Raw genomic sequence first — 8,740 nt, 5'->3', positions numbered from 1 at the left:
CAACAGATATAAGACCTCAGGAATGTACATCTAATTGACACTGCATTGTATTAAGCAATAGCTGCACTTTTTGCAAACTGTGGCTATGACAGTCCTGAACAAGAAGGGTTTCCTGTTTAAGCTGCAGTAACTTTTCTGACTATGGATCATTGTTCCTTCTGTGGCAGATTTTTACAGTTCCTCTAATGCATTTGGGACGACTGTCTCAAAGTAAACTGCAGCTTTCCTGACAACTCCTCGCTCTCTCTCCTGCTAAGAACTGTAGCCCTTTTCTTCTGCGTTTTTGGAACATCTGCTACCATATCCACCACCTCCACCACCAGATCCATAACCACCACCATAGGGACTTCCCAAGCCTCTTCTACCAAAACTGCCCCCCTTCATGGGTCCATAATTTGATTGCTGTTGTCCACAATAATTTCAAAAATCATTATAACTCCCACCACCACCATAGTTACCTCCAAAATTTCCTCCTTCATTGTAACCATCATATCCTCCACCACCATCACCATATCCACCACCTTGGTTTCCATATCCTGGTCCACCACCACCATAGCCTCCTCTACTACTGTAACCAGGACCACTGCCATAGTTACCACCATCTCCTCCAAATCCATTATATCCTCCATCACCTCCTCCATAACTACCTCTGCTGCCACCACCTCCACCACCATAGCCTCCTCTTCCACCAAAGTTTCCACCACGGCCAAAGTTACCTCCACCACCTCCAAAGTTTCCTCCACGACCCATAAAGTTGCCAGATCCACCTTCACAACCTCTTTGTGATCCAGCAGATTGCATTTCTTGTTTAGAAAGGGCCTTTTTCACTTCACAATTATGCCCATTAATAGTGTGGTATTTCTGAACAACATTTTTATCAACTGTATCATGATCATCAAAAGTTACAAAAGCAGAGACTTCCGGGTAAGATGGCGGAAGAGTAAGACGCGGAGATCACCTTCCTCCCCACAGATACACCAGAAATACAGCTACACGTGGAACAACTCCTACAGAACACCTACTGAACGCTGGCAGAAGACCCCAGACCTCCCAAAAGGCAAGAAACTCCCCACATACCTGGGTAGGGCAAAGCGGAGAGATTCCCGCACAGAGGAGCGGTGCCGAGCGGCACTCACCAGCCCAAGAGGCTTGTCTGCTCCCCCGCCGGGGCGGGCAGCGCTGGAGCTGAGGCTCGGGCTTCGGTCAGAGCGCAGCGAGAGGACTGGGGCTGGCGGCGAGAACTCAGCCTGAAGGGGGCTAATGTGCCACAGCTGGCCGGGAGGGAGTCCGGGAAAACTCTGGAGCTGCCGAAGAGGCAGGAGACTTTTTCTTCCCTCTTGGTTTCCTGGTGCGTGAGGAGAGGGGATTAAGAGCGCCGCGTAAAGGAGCTCCAGAGATGGGCGCAGGTCGCGGCTGAAAGCGCGGAGCCCAGAGACGGGCGTGGGACGCTGGGGCTGCTGCTGCCGCCGCCAAGAAGCCTGTGTGCGAGCGCAGGTCACTGTCCACACCGCCCTTCCGGGAGCCTGTGCAGCCTGCCACTGCTGGGGTCCCGGGATCCAGGGGCGGCTTCCCTGAGAGAACAAACAGCGTGCCTCAGGCTGGTGCAACGTCACGCCGACCTCTGCCGCTGCAGGCTCACCCCGCACTCCGTGCCCCTCCCTCCCGCCGGGCCTGAGTGAGCCAGAGGCCCCGAAGAGGCTGCTCCTTTAACCCTGTCCTGTCTGAGCGAAGAACAGACGCCCTCCGGCGACCTACACGCAGAGGCGGGGCCAAATCCAAAGCTGAGACCCAGGAGCTGTGAGAACAAAGAAGAGAAAGGGAAACCTCTCCCAGCAGCCTCAGAAGCAGCGGATTAAAGCTCCACAATCAACTTGATGTACCCTGCATCTGTGGAATACATGAATAGACAACAAATCATCCCAAATTGAGGAGCCAGGAGTCAGTGCTGTGCCTCTGAGGTGGGAGAGCCAACTTCAGGACACTGGTCCACAAGAGACCTCCCAGCTCCACATAATATCAAACGGCGAAAATCTTCCAGAGATCTCCATCTCAACACCAGCACCCAGCTTCACTCAACGACCAGCAAGCTACAGTGCTGGACACCCTATGCCAAACAACTAGCAAGACAGGAACACAACGCCACCCATTAGCAGAGAGGTGGCCTAAAATCATAAAAAGTCTGCAGACACCCCAAAACACACCACCAGACGTGGACCTGCCCACCAGAAAAACAAGATCCAGCCTCATCCACCAGAACACAGGCAGTAGTCCCCTCCACCAAGAAGCCTACACAACCCACTAAACCAACCTTAGCCACTGGGGACAGACACCAAAAACAACGGGAACTACGAACCTGCAGCCTGCAAAAAGGAGACCCCAAACACAGTAACATAAGCAAAATGAGAAGACAGAAAAACACACAGCAGGAGAAGGAGCAAGATAAAAACCCACCAGACCTAACAAATGAAGAGGTAATAGGCAGTCTACCTGAAAAAGAATTCAGAATAATGATGGTAAAGATGATCCAAGATTCTATTTCCCAGATCCAAAATCTTGGAAATAGAATAGACAAAATGCAAGAAACAGTTAACAAGGACCTAGAAGAACTAAAGATGAATCAAGCATCGATTAAAAACACAATAAATGAAATGAAAAATACTCTAGATGGGATCAATAGCAGCATAACTGAGGCAGAAGAACGGATAAGTGAGGTGGAAGATAAAATAGTGGAAATAACTGCTGCAGAGCAAAATAAAGAAAAAAGAATGAAAAGAACAGAGGACAGTCTCAGAGACCTCTGGGACAACATTAAATGCACCAACATTCGAATTATAGGGGTTCCAGAAGAAGAAGAGAAAAAGAAAGGGACTGAGAAAATATTTGAAGAGATTATAGTTGAAAACTTCCCTAATATGGGAAAGGAAATAGTTAATCAAGTCCAGGAGGCACAGAGAGTCCCATACAGAATAAATGCAAGGAGAAATACACCAAGACACATATTAATCAAACTGTCAAAAATTAAACACAAAGAAATCATATTAAAAGCAGCAAGGCAAAAACAACAAATAGCACACAAGGGAATCCCCATCAGGATAACAGCTGATCTCTCAGCAGAAACTCTACAAGCCAGAAGGGAGTGGCAGGACATAATTAAAGTGATGAAGGAGAAAAACCTACAACCAAGATTACTCTACCCAGCAAGGATCTCATTCAGATTTGATGGAGAAATTAAAACGTTTACAGACAAGCAAAAGCTGAGAGAATTCAGCACCACCAAACCAGCTTTACAACAAATGCTAAAGGAACTTCTCTAGGCAAGAAACACAACAGAAGGAAAAGAACTACAATAATGAACCCAAAACAATTAAGAAAATGGGAATAGGAACATACATATCAATAATTACCTTAAATGTAAATGGACTAAATGCTCCCACCAAAAGACACAGACTGGCTGAATGGATACAAAAACAAGACCCATATATATGCTGTCTACAAGAGACCCACTTCAGACCTAGAGACACATACAGGCTGAAAGTAAGGGGATGGAAAAAGATATTCCATGCAAATGGAAACCAAAAGAAAGCTGGAGTAGCAATTCTCATATCAGACAAAATAGACTTTAAAATAAAGACTACTAGAAGAGACAAAGAAGGACACTACATAATGATCAAGGGATCGATCCAAGAAGAAGATATAACAATTGTAAATATTTATGCACCAAACATAGGAGCACCCCAATACATAAGGGAAATATTAACAGCCATAAAAGGAGAAATCGACAGTAACACAATCATAGTAGGGGACTTTAACACCCCACTTTCACCAATGGACAGGTCATCCAAAATGAAAATAAATAAGGAAACACAAGCTTTAAATGATACATTAAACAAGATGGACTTAGTTGATATTTATAGGACATTCCATCCAAAAACAACAGAATACACATTTTTCTCAAGTGCTCATGGAACATTCTCCAGGATAGATCATATCTTGGGTCACAAATCAAGCCTTGGTAAATTTAAGAAAATTGAAATTGTATCAAGTATCTTTTCCGACCACAATGCTATGAGACTAGATATCAATTACAGGAAAAGAGCTGTAAAACATACAAACACATGGAGGCTAAACAACACACTACTTAATAACGAAGTGATCACTGAAGAAATCAAAGAGGAAATTAAAAAATACCTAGAAACAAATGACAATGGAGACACGACGACCCAAAACCTATGGGATGCAGCAAAAGCAGTTCTAAGAGGGAAGTTTATGGCAATACAATCCCACCTTAAGAAACAGGAAACATCTCGAATAAACAACCTAACCTTGCACCTAAAGCAATTAGAGAAAGAAGAACAAAAACATCCCAAAGTTAGCAGAAGGAAAGAAATCATAAAAATCAGATCAGAAATAAATGAAAAAGAAATGAAGGAAACGATAGCAAAGATCAATAAAACTAAAAGCTGGTTCTTTGAGAAGATAAACAAAATTGATAAACCATTAGCCAGACTCATCAAGATAAAAAGGGAGAAGACTCAAATCAATAGAATTAGAAATGAAAAAGGAGAAGTAACAACTGACACTGCAGAAATACAAAAGATCATGATAGATTACTATAAGCAACTCTATGCCAATAAAATGGACAACCTGGAAGAAATGGACAAATTCTTAGAAATGCACAACCTGCCAAGACTGAATCAGGAAGAAATAGAAAATATGAACAGACCAATCACAAGCACTGAAATTGAAACTGTGATAAAAAATCTTCCAACAAACAAAAGCCCAGGACCAGATGGCTTCACAGGGGAATTCTATCAAGCATTTAGAGAAGAGCTAACACCTATCCTTCTCAAACTCTTCCAAAATATAGCAGAGGGAGGAACACTCCCAAGCTCATTCTATGAGGCCACCATCACCTTGATACCAAAACCAGACAAGGAAGTCACAAAGAAAGAAAACTACAGGCCAATATCACTGATGAACATAGATGCAAAAATCCTCAACAAAATACTAGCAAACAGAATCCAAGAGCACATTAAAAGGATCATACACCATGATCAAGTGGGGTTTATTCCAGGAATGCAAGGATTCTTCAATATATGCAAATCAATCAACGTGATACACCATATTAACAAACTGAAGGAGAAAAACCATATGATCATCTCAATAGATGCAGAGAAAGCTTTTGACAAAATTCAACACCCATTTATGATAAAAACCCTGCAGAAAGTAGGCAAAGAGGGAACTTTCCTCAACATAATAAAGGCCATATATGACAAGCCCACAGCCAGCATCGTCCTCAATGGTGAAAAACTGAAACCATTTCCACTAAGATCAGGAACAAGACAACGTTGCCCACTCTCACCACTCTTATTCAACATAGTTTTGGAAGTTTTAGCCACAGCAATCAGAGAAGAAAAGGAAATAAAAGGAATCCAAATGGGAAAAGAAGAAGTAAAGCTGTCACTGTTTGCAGATGACATGATACTATACATAGAGAATCCTAAAGATGCTACCAGAAAACTACTAGAGCTAATCAATGAATTTGGTAAAGTTGCAGGATACAAAATTAATGCACAGAAATCTCTGGCATTCCTATATACTAATGATGAAAAATCTGAAAGTGAAATCAAGGAAACACTCCCATTTACCATTGTAACAAAAAGAATAAAATATCTAGGAATAAACCTACCTAAGGAGACAAAAGACCTGTATGCAGAAAATTATAAGACACTGATGAAAGAAATTAAAGATGATACAAATAGATGGAGAGATGTACCATGTTCTTGGATTGGAAGAATCAACATTGTGAAAATGACTCTACTACCCAAAGCAATCTACAGATTCAATGCAATCCCTATCAAACTACCAATGGCATTTTTCACAGAACTAGAACAAAACATTTCACAATTTGGATGGAAACACAAAAGACCCCGAATAGCCAAAGCAATCTTGAGAACGAAAAATGGAGCTGGAGGAATCAGGCTCCCTGACTTCAGACTATACTACAAAGCTACAGTAATCAAGACATTATGGTACTGGCACAGAAACAGAAAGATAGATCAATGGAACAGCATAGAAAGCCCAGAGATAAACCCACGGACATATGGTCACCTTATCTTTGATAAAGGAGGCAGGAATGTACAGTGGAGAAAGGACAGTCTCTTCAATAAGTGGTGCTGAGAAAACTGGACAGGGACATGTAAAAGTATGAGATTAGATCACTCCCTAACACCATACACAAAAATAAGCTCAAAATGGATTAAAGACCTAAATGTAAGGCCAGACACTATCAAACTCCTAGAGGAAAACATAGGCAGAACACTCTATGACATAAATCACAGAAAGATCTTTTTTGACCCACCTCCTAGAGAAATGGAAATAAAGACAAAAATAAACACATGGGACCTAATGAAACTTCTAAGCTTTTGCACAGCAAAGGAAACCATAAACAAGACGAAAAGACAACCCTCAGAATGGGAGAAAATATTTGCAAATGAAGCAACTGACAAAGGATTAATCTCCAAAATTTATAAGCAGCTCATGCAGCTCAATAGCAAAAAAACAAACAACCCAATCCAAAAATGGGCAGAAGACCTAAATAGACATTTCTCCACAGAAGATATACAGACTGCCAACAAACACATGAAAGGATGCTCAACATCTTTACTCATTAGAGAAATGCAAATCAAAACTACAATGAGATATCATCTCACACCAGTCAGAATGGCCATCATCAAAAAATCTAGAAACAATAAATGCTGGAGAGGGTGTGGAAAAAAGAGAACACTCTTGCACTGCTGGTGGGAATGTGAATTGGTACAGCCACTATGGAGAACGGTATGGAGGTTCCTTAAAAAACTACAAATAGAACTACCATATGACCCAGCAATCCCACTACTGGGCATATACCCTGAGAAAACCATAATTCAAAAAGAGACATGTACCAAAATGTTCATAGCAGCCCTATTTACAATAGCCCGGAGATGGAAACAACCTAAGTGTCCATCATCGTATGAATGGGTAAAGAAGGTGTGGCACATATATACAATGGAATATTACTCAGCCATAAAAAGAAATGAAATTGAGCTATTTGTAATGAGGTGGATGGACCTAGAGTCTGTCATACAGAGTGAAGTAAGTCAGAAAGAGAAAGACAAATACTGTATGCTGACACATATATATGGAATTTAAGAAAAAAAAAATGTCATGAAGAACATCGGGGTAAGACAGGAATAAAGACACAGACCTACTAGAGCATGGACTTGAGGATATGGGGAGGGGGAAGGGTAAGCTGTGACAAAGTGAAAGAGCGGCATGGACATATATACACTACCAAACGTAAGGTAGATAGCTAGTGGGAAGCAGCCGCATAGCACAGGGAGATCAGCTCGGTTCTTTGTGACCGCCTGGAGGGGTGGGATAGGGAGGGTGGGAGGGAGACGCAAAAGGGAGGGGATATGGGAACATATGTATATGTATAACTGATTAAATTTGTAAAATAAAAAAAAAAAAGTTACAAAAGCAAATCCTCTTTTTTTTCCACTCTGCCTATCTTCCATAACTTCTATGGTTTCAATCTTACCATACTTTTCAAAGTAGTCTCTCCAATTATATTCTTCTTTATTTTATTTAATACCACCAACAAAAATTTTCTTCACTGTTAGACAGGCACCAGGCTTTACAGAATCCTCTCTAGAAACAGCTCTCTTTGGTTCCACTACACGCCCATCAACCTTGTGTGGTCGAGCACACATTGCTGCATCCACCTCTTCAACACAAGAGTAAGTAACAAAACCAAAGCCCCTGGAACGTTTTGTTTGGGGGTCTCTCATCACCACACAATCTGTAAGTGTGCCCCATTTCTCAAAATGTTCTCTTAAGCTATCATCTGTAATTTCAAAGCTCAGACCACCAATAAACAGTTTTCTCAACTGTTCTGTTTCCTTTGGATCATGGCCCTCCTCCCCCCAGTGGCGGCAGCGATGGCTGGAGTCATGCTGGGGGTGGCTGGGTGGCGGTTTTATCTCCATTTTGAGACCGGACTCGCCTCTTCCAACTCCGAAAGTGTTAATTTCATTCTTTTACATGTAGCTGTCCAGTTTTCCCGGCACCACTTATAAGATATACTGTGTTTTGGATTCAAAGAATAAATATTGTCAAAATGACTATATTACCCAAGGCAATCTACAGATTCAACACAATCCCTATCAAATTACCAATGAACTAGAACAAATTTTTTTTAATTTGTATGGGAACACAAAAGATCCCAAATAGTCAAAGCAATCTTGAGAAAGAAAAACAGAGCCAGAAGAATCATCTCCCTGACTTCAGACTATACTACAAAGCTACAGTAATCAAAACACTATGGTACTGGCACAAAAACAGAAATATAGTTCAATGTAGTAGTATAGAAAGCCTAGAAATAAACCCACACACTTATGGTCAATTAATCTACAATAAAGGGGGTCAAATTATACAATGGAGAACATTTCATATTTTCTTTGCCTTCCTGAATATATATGTCTTGCTACCCCCTTGAAGTTAGGTATGACCATCTAACTGTCATGGCCCAATGAAATGTGAGAGGAAGGGACATTGCATCACTTTCGAAAAGTATTTAAAAGCCAGTATGTGAATTTCTATGCTATTTTCATTTACTTGTGGAAAACTTACCTTGCTATGCAGGTGACATAATATGAAATATGCAGGAATACTGAGCTACCCCATAAAGAAAAGCTGT

The 8,740-nt window shown here is 41.6% G+C and overlaps 1 pseudogene; it reads right to left on the bottom strand.

Moving 5' to 3' along the window:
* Nucleotides 1-252: 252 nt before the first annotated feature.
* On the bottom strand, nt 253-8,030 carry LOC132488568 (heterogeneous nuclear ribonucleoprotein A3-like; annotated as a pseudogene).
* Nucleotides 8,031-8,740: the final 710 nt, after the last annotated feature.

Source organism: Mesoplodon densirostris, chromosome 1 (assembly GCF_025265405.1).
Source record: "Mesoplodon densirostris isolate mMesDen1 chromosome 1, mMesDen1 primary haplotype, whole genome shotgun sequence".
NCBI lineage: Eukaryota > Metazoa > Chordata > Mammalia > Artiodactyla > Ziphiidae > Mesoplodon > Mesoplodon densirostris.
Note: the sequence above shows the minus strand (reverse complement) of the source record. Positions and strands in the feature narration are given on the sequence as shown.